Source organism: Bos indicus x Bos taurus, chromosome 17 (assembly GCF_003369695.1).
Source record: "Bos indicus x Bos taurus breed Angus x Brahman F1 hybrid chromosome 17, Bos_hybrid_MaternalHap_v2.0, whole genome shotgun sequence".
Lineage (NCBI taxonomy): Eukaryota > Metazoa > Chordata > Mammalia > Artiodactyla > Bovidae > Bos > Bos indicus x Bos taurus.
The window spans coordinates 2,850,906-2,865,206 of NC_040092.1; the positions used below are offsets into that span (position 1 = coordinate 2,850,906).

Below are 14,301 nucleotides of genomic sequence, written 5' to 3' on the forward strand. Positions count from 1 at the left end.
TGTGTGTGTGTGCTCAGGCGTGTCCGACTCTTGGCGACCCCATAGACTGTAGCCCGCCAGGCTCCTCTGTCCGTGGGATTTCCCTGGCAGGAATAGAAGGACTCCTTTCCCTTCTCCAGGGGATCTTCACCACCCAGGAATCGAACCCATGTCTCTTACGTCCCCTGCACTGGCGGGCAAATTCTTGACCAGAGTGCCACCTGGGAAGCCCTGCAGATAAGTGGATGAATGTGGATAAAGAAATAGATACATACTGGGCTACAAACCTGCCTACATTCAGGGGGTGGAAAGAGAGGCCAGCGGCAAGAGACGATTAAGAGAGTTTCACCTGTTAAAACAAGTATGAACAGGGTATTACCTTGAAACTTCAAATTATGTGTTAAAAACAGTAACACAAATACCAGCCGTGTAAGTGTACGTGTCTTAAGGTAGCTTATTACAAGATACTGAACATAGTTCCCTGTGCTATACAGTAGGTCCTTGTCGTTTATCTATTTTACATATCGTAGTGGACGGGGAGCCTGGTGGGCTGCCGTCTCTGGGGTCGCACAGAGTCGGACACGACTGAAGCGACTTAGCAGCAGCAGCAGCAGCGTGTATCTATTAATCCAAAGTTCTTAATTTATCCCTCCCCACTTCCCTTTTAGTGGTAAAGAATCCGCCTGCCAATGCAGGAGACAAAAGAGACGTGGGTTCGATCCCTGGGTTGGGAAGATCCCCTGGGAAAGGCAATGGCGACCCACTCGTGTATTCTTGCCTGGAGGTCCCATGGACAGAGGAGCCTGGCGGGCTACAGTTCGTGGGGTCACAAAGAGTCAGGCACGACTGAGCGACTGAGCACACACGACACCCGTCCCCTTTGGTAACTATAAGGTATTTTCTACGTCTGTGAGTCTATTTCTCTTTTGTAAATAAATTCACTTGTATCATATTTTAAATTCCACATATAATATCATATGATATTTGTCTTTGTCGGGCAGTGTGATAATCTCTAACTCCATCCGTGTTACTACAAGAGAATCATTCTTTATATTGTTTCATACCACTCTTTCTTTGAGCTCAATATTATATCATGAGGAACTTCTCTGTTCATTAACAATTGTGGTTTATCAGAATCCCTTTGGGAAAATACTCCTGGGGTTTTCCCAGCACTTGCTTTGAGTGACAACCAACACATCGTCTGGCCTGGAAGAGCTCACAGTGGAGTAAAAATGGCGTGGCGTACAGTAACACAAACACACAAATCAATATACAGTCAAAATGTGGGCTCCCTGGTGCCTCAGTGGTAAAAATTCGCCTGCCAATGCAGGAGATGCGGGTTCGACCCCTGGGTGAAGACCCCTGGAGAAGGAAATGGCAACCCACTCCAGAGTTCTTGCCTGGAGAATCCCAAGGACCAAGGAACCTGGTGGGTTACAGTCTATGGGGTCACAAAGAGTTGGACATGACTGATCACAGCACTGATACATGGAGAACGGATCCAGCATTCTAGATGCTCGGTGGGCACAGCTTCCGGTGGAGCCACGCTACGTGGGAATTCAGCAAGCCCCAAAGCAAGTACAAGGTCAAAGGGTTCCTCTGAGGGGAAGCGGGGACACAGCCCTGAGCGGCCATGTCTTCCGTTTGAATTGGGACTTGCCTGAACGCAGAAAGAAGACACTAACATTTTAAGAAAGATGAATGACCAAAGAGCCCGGTTGTATTCTCTCTCACTCATGTGCCTTTGTATCAGCCAAGTACTTATGCTGAAAATGACGACAGGAGAAAATGCAAAGACAGAGCAACCCAGAGTTTCTTTTCCTCCCAGTCTGCCCTGACTCATCAGTAAGCTGTTGCTGGAACATGTGTGTCTTGAGAAGTGAAATAAAAACAGTTGAGTGTGTTTTGTGCAGCGCTTCCACTGCTGTGGCAAACACAAAACACAAGCCTGTGGACAAGTTACAAAATGCAAATTGTGTAATTTGGTAACTCTTTGTGTGAGTTAGACTCTCGTAGATTTTTGCGTTTAAAACTGGCAATGCACAATGTCAAGGGGAATGGTAAAATTCATACTAATAATTAAAAAATTTTTTTTTCTCTCTTTGGAACTATGTTAAATATGAAATGAAAAACACTGTAAGTTGAGACAGATATTAATAGAAAGAGTGATCACAGAAGAAAGGGAAAAGCCTTACTTGCTGTTACTTTCAACACCACTTTCTTCCTGTCTTGTGTACAAGGGGGCCCTGAGTTTTCATTTTGCACTGGGTCCTGCAGATTAGCCTAGAGAAAAAAAACTTAGGATCTCTGCTTCCGTGTGAGGCACACGAGATAAAAGAAGAGGAAAAAACCCGGCTGAGACAGCAGCACGGTTTATTTAGCTTTAAAACAAAATGATGTTAGCAGCAACATGTACCTGGATGTGTTAAAAGATGATGCTCAACTTTTTCTTGTTTTTACATTTGCCTTTGTCCCTTCTATTCAGAGTCTTTAAGATGTGTTTTAAAAATCATAAGAGAAACACAAGCTCTACGTAGTCAATTCAGGCACTAGCCAATGAAGCAGTGTGTGAACATTTCCTTTGGCTGCTCACTGGAATCCCCAGCTCCGAGGATTTATCAGCAGTGAGTCCCTGGTTCCATGGAATACAACTTAAGAGGCAGCCAGCCCTTTTTTCTGGGGTTCAGAGAGGGGAGATGAACCATCCACAGTGACCCAGCTCGTAGATGGAAGGTTAGGTACTTCCTTCCTATTCTGGAATACCCAGAGAATATTCATTAGAACGACCGATGCTGAAGCTCCATTATTTTGGCCACCAGATGCGAAGTGCCAGCTCGTTGGAAAAGACTCTGATGCTGGGGACGATTGAAGGCAGGAGAGGGGGGTGACAGAGGACAAGATGGTTAGACAGCATCACAAACTCAATGGACATGAATCTGAGCAAACTCTGGGAGACAGGGAGAAGAGAGGAGCCTGGTGCTGCAGTCCATGGGGGGCAAATAGTCGGACACGACTTAGCGACTGAACAGCAGCAACAACCCAGATGAATGTGTGTCCTGCACTGAGTGTGTTCCCCTCCTGCTCTCAGCAGAAGTGCTAACAACACGACAAGCCAAGGCAGACACTGGAGCGTATCACGAGGGTGTCTGGCCCAGATTCCGCTCCGTAATGACAGGCCTCTGCGGCTGCTTGGGAAATCCCAACCGGATATTAATTTCACCACCGTCAATGGCCTTCATAATATTTTGTTTAAAAAAAAAATGATGATTCAAAGTAAGGAGATCAAGTACATTATTAGTTCCTGTGATCTCAACTCTCAGATGAATTCATGCAATTTAGTGCCTTCTGATGCAGTCATATGGAAGTTGCAAAGCAGGCTGTATCGGAAATAACAGATTTCTAAGTGAGCTTGACTGATACAGACACAATATTGCGGGCGGGGGCAGGATCTCCAGAGCTGAAACGATATCTGATCATCTTTGGATGGTCAGGACCCAGCAGGCAGTCTAGCTCACGGTGCTGGCCAGTCTGATTAGTCCATGTGCAGAAAGGTTTCTAGTCCTGAAATCCTTAAAAGGAAAAGACTCAGTTTCTCTGGTGTTTCAATGGAACACAGATAAGCAAGCCCCTTCTTTGAGAAAACGTTTTCAAGCTTAGCAGTTTAGCAGCTACGACATGATGGAGTCGCATCAGGAAGAGCCCTCATTTTGTAAGTATCTGACGAGTTCATAACAATCCACATTTTCTGAGAACTACCCTCTCCCCACAGGGGAGTCATCTGTTAGGACAGGACTCTTTCCTTTCTCCTGGCCACAGGCATGGTGAATAAGAGATTTGAACTGGACTCATCCAGTTTTCTTTGCAAAGGACTCAACGTTGGACTTCAGCAGCTCTAGTTGGTTAGTGTGCCTGGGATGAGGAACATGACAAAATTTGGCTTCCCTGGTGGCTCAGAGGGTAAAGCGTCTGCCTGCAATGTGGGAGACCTGGGTTCGATCCCTGGGTCGGGAAGATCCCCTGGAGAAGGAAATGGCAACCCACTCCAGTACTCTTGCCTGGAGAATCGCATGGATGGAGGAGCCTGGTGGGCTACAGTCCACGGGGTCGCAAAGAGTCCAACACGACTGAGCGACTTCACTCACTCAATGTAGCCCTCTTCTGCCATGTGCTTGGAAAGATAGAGAAAGCCAGTCTGTAGAGGGCAAGATTGCTTGGGGGAAGAAAGAAATGAGGGCTGGCTCCTGGCAGCCACGTTTGCACCACATGATCTTGCCTTTGACCACAGCTGACTGGACCCACGTAGCAGTGGATCCAAGTCTGGCCAGTTAGTCCTTCCCCCAGGAATTCCTCCATGGCTGGAGCTATATCTGCCCTCAGAGGGAATTGCAAGAGGCCTGACAGGGGTTTGGCAAGTGTGGACGGTGGACTGCAAGTTTCTGCAGGTGTCATCTCCCTGCAACCCTGCATCCCAGCCCTGGACTGAGGTACTCACCAGTCCAGTTAGAATCACTACTGACCAGTCTGAATTGACACCCCAAATTTCTGAGCCAAAGTGGACCTGAGGCTCATTTATGGAAACTCCAGTAATTTACATGAAAATTCTTATTTTAAAATCTGTTTTTCACTCTTATTGTTGTAAGCCCCCTGCCCAAATTCTACTTATCTCTCACCTTCTCTCCCAGTAAAAAAATGCCTTGAGAAAGCACTGCTGGCCCGACAAGCTGTCTTCCTCTATTTTCAGCCCAACGTACAAAATTAGATGATCATTTAGAAACTCACACTATGTGTGATGTGCAAAGATGTTCATCTCAGTGCTGACTCTAACAGCAAAGAAAAATAAAAGAACACAACCTAAAGGGCCAACATAGAAACTGATTAAAAATAAAAAGACAACCATCCGTGCAACAGGAAACTCTGCATCGAGTGAAAGTGTTTGCTTATCTTATATTTAATGTTTATATAATGACTTGAAAAGTACTCACAACATTATGGAATCTTCATTGCTTTTCAAATTACAAAAGCAATCCCTTTTCATTACAAAAATAGAATGAAACACTAGAAATCCTTAAGGTAAAAGGTGAAGCTGCCCCACAAACATACTTACCTCCAGCCCCAGTGGTAACATGCAGGGTATTCATGACATATTGGTACATTTAAGAAGCAGCATAGTGACTTACCTGGTGGTCCCGTGGCTAAGGCTCCACGCTCCCAATGCAAGGGGCCCGGGTTCAATCCCTGATGAGGGAATTCGATCTCATGGGTCACACTGAGAGCCTGCACGCCACCACTAAAAGAAAAAAAGAACGAAGAGTGACCATCTCGTGTGCACCCCAGTGAGGACCTGCTGCAACCAAACAAAGAAATTAAAAAAACAGAAGCAGCAGCAAGATTAAATTGTATATATTCATTAGTATCACTGTGACACTTAAAAAAAATCTACAGGTTGGAATGGGGGAAAAAAAGGCTATTTATACATCCATGTTCATGGTAGCATCATTTACAATAGCGAAATAAGGAAGTAACCTGTGTATCCATCAATGGATAAGTAAGACATGGTTCATACATGCAGGGGAATATGAGGCAGCCTCAAAAAGGGAGGAAATTCTGATATCGTGGATGAACACCGAGGACATTATACTAAGTGAAATAAGACCAAAAAAAAAGACAGATACAGTATGATTCCATTTACATGAGGTACTTAGAGGAGTCAAAATCATCCAGACAGTAGATTGGTGGTTGCCAGGGGCAGCGGAGGGGCGGGAATGAGGAGTTATTGTTTAAAGAGCACAGAGTTTCAGCTTTGCAAGATGAAGAGAGCTACAGAGACGGGTGGTGGTGACGGTTGTACCATTTGTTGTCGTTTTTTAGTTGCTAAGTTGTGTCCAACTCTTGTGACCCCATGGACTGTAGCCCGCCAGGTTCCTCTGTCCGTGGGATTTCCTAGGCAAGAACACTGAACCCAGTTGCCGTTTCCTTCTCCAGGGGATCTTCCTGACCCAGGAATCGAACCCACATTTCCTGTATTGCAGGCGGATTCTTTACCGCTGAGCCGCTGGATGTATTCAAAACCACTGAATGGTGCATTTAAAAATGGTTAGGATGGTGAATTTTATGTTAGTTGTGTTTTACCGTGATTAAAAAACTGGAAGAAAGGGCTAGGCAAAAAATAACATTTTAGTATCTCTGTTTGGATAATGGGATTGTGGATCATTTTTTTCCGTCTGCTTCTCACTTCCAAATAATCCATTTTGGAAAAATGAACAATAAAAATAAAAATGACCTAAACCAGGCTGACCACCACCATGGCAAGCCGTGATAACGAGAGCTAACTTTTTTGAGCCAACTTCTTGGTTAGGAAACTGAGGCTCAGAGGAGGGCGGTGGTCTAGGAAGAGCCCGAGATAGAGACCCAGCACGGACTCCCATGGCGGGTTACCCTGTGGTCTCTCCATTGAGGTCAGTTCACTTCAATAAACATATTTTGTTTTGAGTTCCAAGGGCGCTCCGGGCTCTGTGTCCTGTGCCAAGGGCTGGGGAACAGGAGCGTCCCAGGACCATCCTGCCATACCGTCTGCCGTATAGTGATGACAGTTTTCAAAGGGAGCTGGTGGTTGGGCCACACTTTACCACGGAATCTTCAGCTGAAAGCTTAACTCAACCCAAAGGCTGTCACTTTTTTTTCGTGCAAACAGCTGATGGTTTCCAGTTGTCAGCGTTAGGAGCGGTGCTCCAGTGAACATTCTTGAACCCATATCTTAAGAGCACAGCTGTGCTTATTTCATCAGATTTCATCAAATGAAATTGCTAGGTCAGAGGGCAAACGTATTTCCTAGGCTTTTAGAACATTGCTTTCCAGAAAGTTGCAGGAGGCACCATCAGAGCATGAGAACACCAGGTCCTTCTGGGCCCTTGCAGCCATAATGACAGCTAGCAAAACATTGGATAATTTGATTGCCCAAAATGGCCTTTTTCATAGATTCATTCAACAAGTATTTATAAGTCACATGCACGTACTGGGCAATGGAGATACTGTGGGGATGAGATAAGAGGATTCTCTGCATGGGAGCCTCTGTCTAGCAGGGAAGAAGACGACTTAAGGGGTACTCATTACCTGAGGAACGCTGGTGTCAGAGGCGTTGTGAAAATAAGAAAGGAGCAGCTTCGGGCACCGCTGGAAACATAGTGACCGTTCACTATTGGGTTGGCCAGAAAGTTTTTTCAGTTTTAAGTAAAACTGTAAGACGTTTTAAATTTTCACCAAGGATGTGTCTTTTTCTTAAAACGGAACAAACTTTTTGGCCAATCCAATACTTAGGCTGTCTGGGGAAGCCATATTTAAATGGAGACAAACTAGTACACTGGAAAGAGTATCTGGTTTTATAGGACGCTTCATTTCCTCTTTTTGTGAGTTGCCTGCTTGTGTCCTTTGCACATTTTTTCCTTTAGGATATTCTTTTAAAAATTAACGGATTTGTATCCAGAAAGAGAAGGAATGGAATATAAATTAGAGTGCTACCAATAAATGCTCCCCCAATTGTAACTGGCTTGTTGTTGGTTGGGATGATGGTTGTTTTTAAAACAATTTTATTTCTATATTTCTGTATTTTGCAGCAATCATTTACCTTTTGTATAATTAGGTCATGAAAAATGTTGTGTAAAACTAAACCAACAAAGCCTACTAGACGGATGGAAAGAAAAAAGAAAAAAATTTTTAAATTGAAGTAAGATTCACATAACGTAAAGGGCAGCATTTTAATGTGCATAATTCAGAGGCATTTAGTACGTTCACAATGCTGTGTGCTTCAGAGTTCTTTTTTTAGTTAATTCATTTATTTTGAAAAATCTCAAGTTCACAAAACGCCTAAAACACAGTACGGCAAATATCCTGATTTGAGGGATGTTTACGTTTTAATTGATCTTTAAGAATTCTTTCTATATTAAGGATATAGACTTTGGCATCTGGAGCCAGCTTTCTTCAGGTGGCCCCTTGTCTTTCACGTATGTGGGTGTGCGCACGCGTGCAAGCATACGCACAACAGCTTATCATCTGCCATGCTTGGCCCCTTGTCTTTCACGTATGTGGGTGCGCGCACGCGTGCAAGCATACACACAACAGCTTATCATCTGCCATGCTTGGCCCCTTGTCTTTCACGTATGTGGGTGTGCGCACGCGTGCAAGCATACGCACAACAGCTTATCATCTGCCATGCTTGGCCCCTTGTCTTTCACGTATGTGGGTGCGCGCACGCGTGCAAGCATACACACAACAGCTTATCATCTGCCATGCTTGGCCCCTTGTCTTTCACATATGTGGGTGCGCGCACACGTGCAAGCATACACACAACAGCTTATCATCTGCCATGCTTGGCCCCTTGTCTTTCACGTATGTGGGTGCGCGCACGCGTGCAAGCATACGCACAACAGCTTATCATCTGCCATGCTTGGCCCCTTGTCTTTCACGTATGTGGGTGCGCGCACGCGTGCAAGCATACACACAACAGCTTATCATCTGCCATGCTTGGCCCCTTGTCTTTCACATATGTGGGTGTGCGCACGCGTGCTTCCTGCACCCACGTCACCAGTGGCACCATAGCTCTTTCTCAACTAGTTAGGAGCAAGAAGAAAAATTCTCATAGATTTGCATATAGGAAGAAAAATAAGATAATTACATAGAAAGCCTTTTTGCTTTTTTTTTCATTCCCGATTAACCGAAAGAGACAGAAAGTCCTGCTGGTGACAAAGCGGCAGGAAATATGGCTGATGATAAACCCCAGCCTGCAGGGTCCCTGTCAGGCCCCGGAGACCACAGCACAGAGAGGCCGAGATAAGCTGGGTGGGGGTGGAGGCAGAAGCTCTGGGGCCTCTTGCAGGATCCTCTGTGAAGAGGCAAATGATTTGCATGCTCTTCCCAGGCACGAAGAAAACCCAGCTGTCAAGAAAGAAAAGAGGCCTAGGATTCGGTGCTAAGAGACTGGCTGCTGAAGTCAGGGAGGCCAGCTCTCGACTTGGACCCCACCCTCCACGAATGCAGGCTTGGACGAACCACCTCGTTTCCCAGTAACCTCACCTATAGAAAGAGGGCAATAATCCTACCCTCAGAGGAAGGCTGGAAGCACTAAATAAAGTTCTGGCACAGTTCACCCAAAACGACACTGTCTGTCTGGCTCCAGATTCCGTGCTCTGCTCCTGCATGAGGTGCCATCGTGGCCCAACGAATGACCCTGTCGACACAGCCCAGCACTGGGGAGCCAGCAGAGGAGGCGCGTTGCTGTCACAGGCCTTCTAAGCAAGCCCGATAAAGGTGTGAAGGGTGCTTTCTGGTTGCCTGGCAGAAACCAAGGTGCCTCTCTGGCTTACTTCTCTCCATCACCTCCTCCCGTTGGATCCCTGGCTCCAACTGCTCGACCAAAGCCTGGCAGTCTGGGTTTGTGGGGAAGGCCCCAGGAGTGGTCGGGGTCCAGGTGTCACTCTGCTTTATGCATAATCAGCCACCCCGGCCCCTTCCTCATCTGGCTGTTCCCCAGTGCCCTCCTCTGCAAAATGAGAATCCCAGAGCATACACCTCATGGGGGAGTTTCGAGAATGACAGACGGCAGACCAAGTTAACGTCCTTAGTGCCATGCCTGGCAATTACTGTTCAATAAATGTCTGCTGTTATTATCAACACCCTGTTCCCAGACAGGAACACTGAAACATGCTGGGAAGAAAATACATTGCTATGAGACCAGAGCATAAAGCAGTATGTAAAATAGAACCCAATTATGTTTAAAAAACAAAAACATTATACATACGTAGAAGGAGAAAAAGACCAGAAGGAAGTGGCGCGCTTAATTCTTGGTAATGAAATTATAGAGGATCTTTCTTTTTTGTTGTCTTTTCATGTATTTTCTACATTTTCATGCAATGCACATATCACTTTTCCAATGGTGGAGGGGAAGCACTGTGAGAGACGAGAGGAGTTATTACTTGGATCTGGGCTTGTGGAGAAGATGTCCCAGAGGAAGTGGGATTTGGGCAGGGCCTGGAAGGATGGGAGAATGGGGGAGGAGAGGCAGGAGAAGTCTTTTTGATGTCCTTTTTTTTTTTTTTTTTGGTCTGTCTCCTTCCCTAGGCTGTGGGCTCCTTGAGGGCACGATTCGTGGTCTAACTTGCTCACTGCTGTATCCCTGGCATCTAAAACAATTTTTGAAAAACAAACAGACAAAAAAACTAGTGCTTAGTAGATGCTCAGTAAATATGGATCTAGTGAGCAAACAGCCTTGACAGCTGACTTAGCCTGGGAGACGAGGATGCTCTTGGTTCGCCGTCCAGCTGTGCACTGCCAAGATGGAGGCGTGTGGTCTCCACAGAAACAGAAGTGGGCCCACCAGGCCAGCAGCAGGAGGCAGACACAGGGATTACGAGCTCTGCATCTTTTCAAGGTGTGATCTGGAAACTGGGAACATGGTGGTGGGATCTTTGGACAGATGCTGAGGGAAGAGGAGGAGCTGCACAATAGGGTTGATTTAGCCGTTCACTGGACAGGTCTGTCAAATCAGTCATCGGATGCTCAGGCAAGTAGTTCAGGTCTTTGAAGGTGCGTAAGAGACTCTTCATGGGTGGAAGGCTAGGGACTCAGGAAAATGTGATTCTAGTCTGAAGCTTGCTGTGTGACCTTGGGCAAGTTACTTAACTTCTCTGAGCCCCAGCATGCTTATTCATAAAATGAGAGGTTTGATCAGTCTAAAATTGCTCATAAAAAGACATGTGTGGTAGTAATGTAAAATGGTGAAGCCACTTTGGAAAACAGTTAAACACAGAATTATCATAGATTATCATATGATACCAATTCTACTGATAGGTATATACCCAAAACAGGTACTTAAGCAAACATCTGTAATTGGATGTTCATAGTGGTACTAATCCAGAGAAGGCAATGGTACCCCACTCCAGTACTCTTGCCTGGAAAATCCCATGGACAGAGGAGCCTGGTGGGCTGCAGTCCATAGGGTCGCTAAGAGTTGGATACGACTGAGTGACTTCACTTTCACTTTTCACTTTCACGCATTGGAGAAGGAAATGGCAACCCACTCCAGTGTTCTTGCCTGGAGAATCCCAGGGACGGGGGAGCCTGGTGGGCTGCTGTCTATGGGGTCGCACAGGGTCGGACACAACTGAAGCGACTTAGCAGCAGCAGCAGCAGCAGTGGTACTAATCACTGTAGCCAAAAGACCACCAACCCGATGAACAGATAAGTAAAAGGTAGTATATCCAGATGGTGGAATTCAGCCATAAAAAGGAATGATAGTGCTACAGCGTGGATGAACCTCGAAAACATTATGCTAAGTTTAAAAAGCCAGACTCAAAAGATCAAATTTTGTGTGATTCCATTTATATTAAATATCTAGAACAAGGAAATCCATAGGAACATAATGGAGACTGGGGGTTGCCAGGGGCTGGAGGAAGTGGGGAGTGGAGACATAATTTTCTTTTAGGGTAACAGAAGTGTCTTGGAACTTGGTAAGAAGTCTTGTTTGTACAACACTATGAATGTAATAAGTCCTGCTGAATTAGACACTTTAAAATGGATAATTTTATGTGAATTTCATCTCAATTATATCAAAAGAACCTAAGAGATAGGCAAGATGAAAAGTTCAGCCATAGATGAAAATGGGAGACCATCACAGGCCAACTACACAATTATTCTGCCCAGAGGATATGCAGAAAAAAGCTCCCAGTAGCAGTCAGGACTGGGATCTAGATGAGTCTCTGGCCACTTCCTCATAGTGGGATCATGGGCCACTCACTCAAGTTCCCTGAGCCTCGGGCTTCCTATCCGCAAAATGGGGCTGATGCATCTTCTGTTTTCCTCAGAGCACTGTGGGGCAGAGTTCTGAGAGCACTCTGAGAGCCCATGTTCTCAAAGTGACCCCTCCAGGATGATGTCTCAGCACCCTGTTTTCTAAACACAGCAGACTGAGAACCAGTTCCTAGTTCGTGTGGAGACACTGAGGAGGGTTCAGGACCCACTGACTACGAAGGGGCACACCCAGGTAGATTCCTGGATCCACCATTACCTGTGTGGTGTAGGGCAAGTCTTTCATTTTCTTCAGCAGTAGAATGGGAACATCTCTTATCTTGGAGAGAGGCTGTGTGTTACACCGTAAGCACTCAATAATCAGATTCCTTCCTTCATTCTTTGTCGCTGCTCTCCAACACAAAAATTGCCGGTTCCCAGAATCCACCAAAAGATCTGCGATGTGGCTCAGAGAGGTTAAGGCAGTAGCCTGAGGTGGCACAGCTAGTTTGGGCTTAGAATACAGATGGCCTGGCTCCGGGTCCAGAGAACTTCCTTCAAGCCTCTAAGCCTCATCACTTATTTTCTTCAGCAGGTGTTTTACACCTACTCTGCCTAGAAAGGCGGAGGTGTGTAAGTAGAAAGACCCGGCCCAGAATTACGTGCTGTGCAGACTTCGAGACAGGTGCTGCTGTCCTGGGTGTACCTATTAGGAAACTGAGTGTGCTTAACTAAGGTTCAGAGAGACCGAGTGACTGGCACCAGGACACACAACCAGCAAGCAGAGGTCTCGAATTCGAACTCGAGTCCTCCCGCGGTGCCACGCCCGGAAGCCCCCGGGTGCGCGTGGCTCCGCGCAACTAGGGCGCGCGGCGGTGGGAATCCCGAAAGGAGTTGGAAGCCGGGCCCGTTCATTTGCATGCTAATACCCAGAATGCTTCCCCCCACCCCCACCCCCCCACCCCACCCCCCCGCCCCGCACACCGCTTCTCTTAATGGAAGCGCTCAGTTTGGAACCGTGGAAAGTTTGGAACACATACTTCGTTCCCTCTTTGCAACTGTGGGAACTTCCCGCCCGCACACGCTGTGCCTGTAGCCCAGGGCTCCAAGTCGGGCTCCCTGGCGGCAGTCGCCGGTTCTTCCCGAGCAGACGAACCTCTGCGTCCAACCCGTGCGCGGCAGCATCTCCCGGACAGCCGGGGACAAAGCGTCCAGGCCCGCCCGCCGGGCTCAGAGCCCGAGCGCTCGGCGACTCGCTGGGCTGCGGGCGCTGGGGATGCTCCCGACCTCAGGAAGGCTCCTTGGAGCCTCCTGTACCCCCATTTCCCTGGGGAACGCGGGGATGCCAGCTCCTGCCCACCGCCCTTGCCTCTGTTGTCGCCTCCCAAAACTGGTGACTTTCCACTCCCTAGGGCACAAAGCTTGGCGTGTGGCGGTTTGGGGGAGAGGATGGACGATGGCCTCGTATCCCCAGCTTTCCCGGGCTCGAAGCCCCTTCGGCTCAGTCAGTGCGCGGGGTCCAGAAGGAGCTCCGGCGGTTCGGCCTGCCCCCAGCGAGGACCCTGGCCCTCTCTGGGTTTGGGAGTGGGGGAGGCGGTCGCAAGCGACTTCTGGGGATTTCGCGCATCAAAGGGGGGTGCCGAAGCGTAGCCGACGCCCGCTGGACTTACGGGCGCACACGGCAGGCTGGGGGGCCCGGATCTGCACCCCCTTGGTCTCCCCCCTCCCCCGGCCCTGTCCGCTAGCCGCCACTCTTGGCGGGGAGGGAGGGGCAGTGGGAGCTGGTTTGCTGGCTAGGCGCTTCGTTTGCATTGGTCCGGGAGGGGTGAGACTGCAGCCCCCGGCCCCGTGGGCGGGGTGGGGAGGCGGGGGCCGGACGGGGGCTCAATCTGCGCTAGCATTGGCGGAGCAGGGGACTGGGGAGGGGGGGGCAGGAAGCGGGGGGGAGCGGAGCTGCGAGGGGGGGGTGTATAAATAGGGAAGGGGGGACGTGCATCCTCGGCTGAGTGAGGGGGGGGGGGGCGCTCGGCACAAAGAAAGTGGAAAGTTTGCAGCGCGGGGAGGTCCGGGCCAGGGATCCGGGTGCGCACGTGCAGGGCCGGGGGCACCGAGGGCCCCCCACGCCGAGCTCGCCGTTTCTTTTTTTTTTTCTGCAAGCGAGGGGGGGGGTGTTGTTGGTATCGCCCCCTCCTTCTCCTCCCCCCAGGGGTGAAAGTGCAAGAGGAAGTGCAGCCGCTGCCATCTTTCCTCCGCTCCGAACACACGGAGCCCGGGGCCGCAACGCAGTCGCTCAGCCGCCGTCTTCGCTCAGCCCGGGAAAGGGCCCGCCCTGCCGCCGCCGCTGCCCGCCCGCTCCAGCCTTCGCTGCCGACTCCGCCCGCCAGGCTCCGGGATCCGGCCCGCGCTGCCGCCCTGGTGCGCGCCCCGGCGCCGCCGCCGCCTTAGCCTTTTGTTTCCTCCGCTCCGGCGCCCCCGCCCCGGCTCGCGCTTTGCAGGGGACGCAGCGCGCGCCCCCAGCGGGCCCGGGAAAAACCGCGGCGCGCGCGC

At 48.8% G+C, this 14,301-nt stretch overlaps 1 protein-coding gene across 1 annotated transcript in view; it reads right to left on the reverse strand.

The window, feature by feature from the left end:
- Positions 1-5,078: 5,078 nt before the first annotated feature.
- Positions 5,079-14,301, reverse strand: part of LOC113907299 — a 50,315-nt gene continuing 41,092 nt past the window's right edge. The window contains exon 3 of the transcript XR_003515147.1: positions 5,079-5,266. The gene's annotated coding sequence lies outside the window, so the exon portion shown is untranslated. The remainder of the gene's footprint in view (positions 5,267-14,301) is intronic.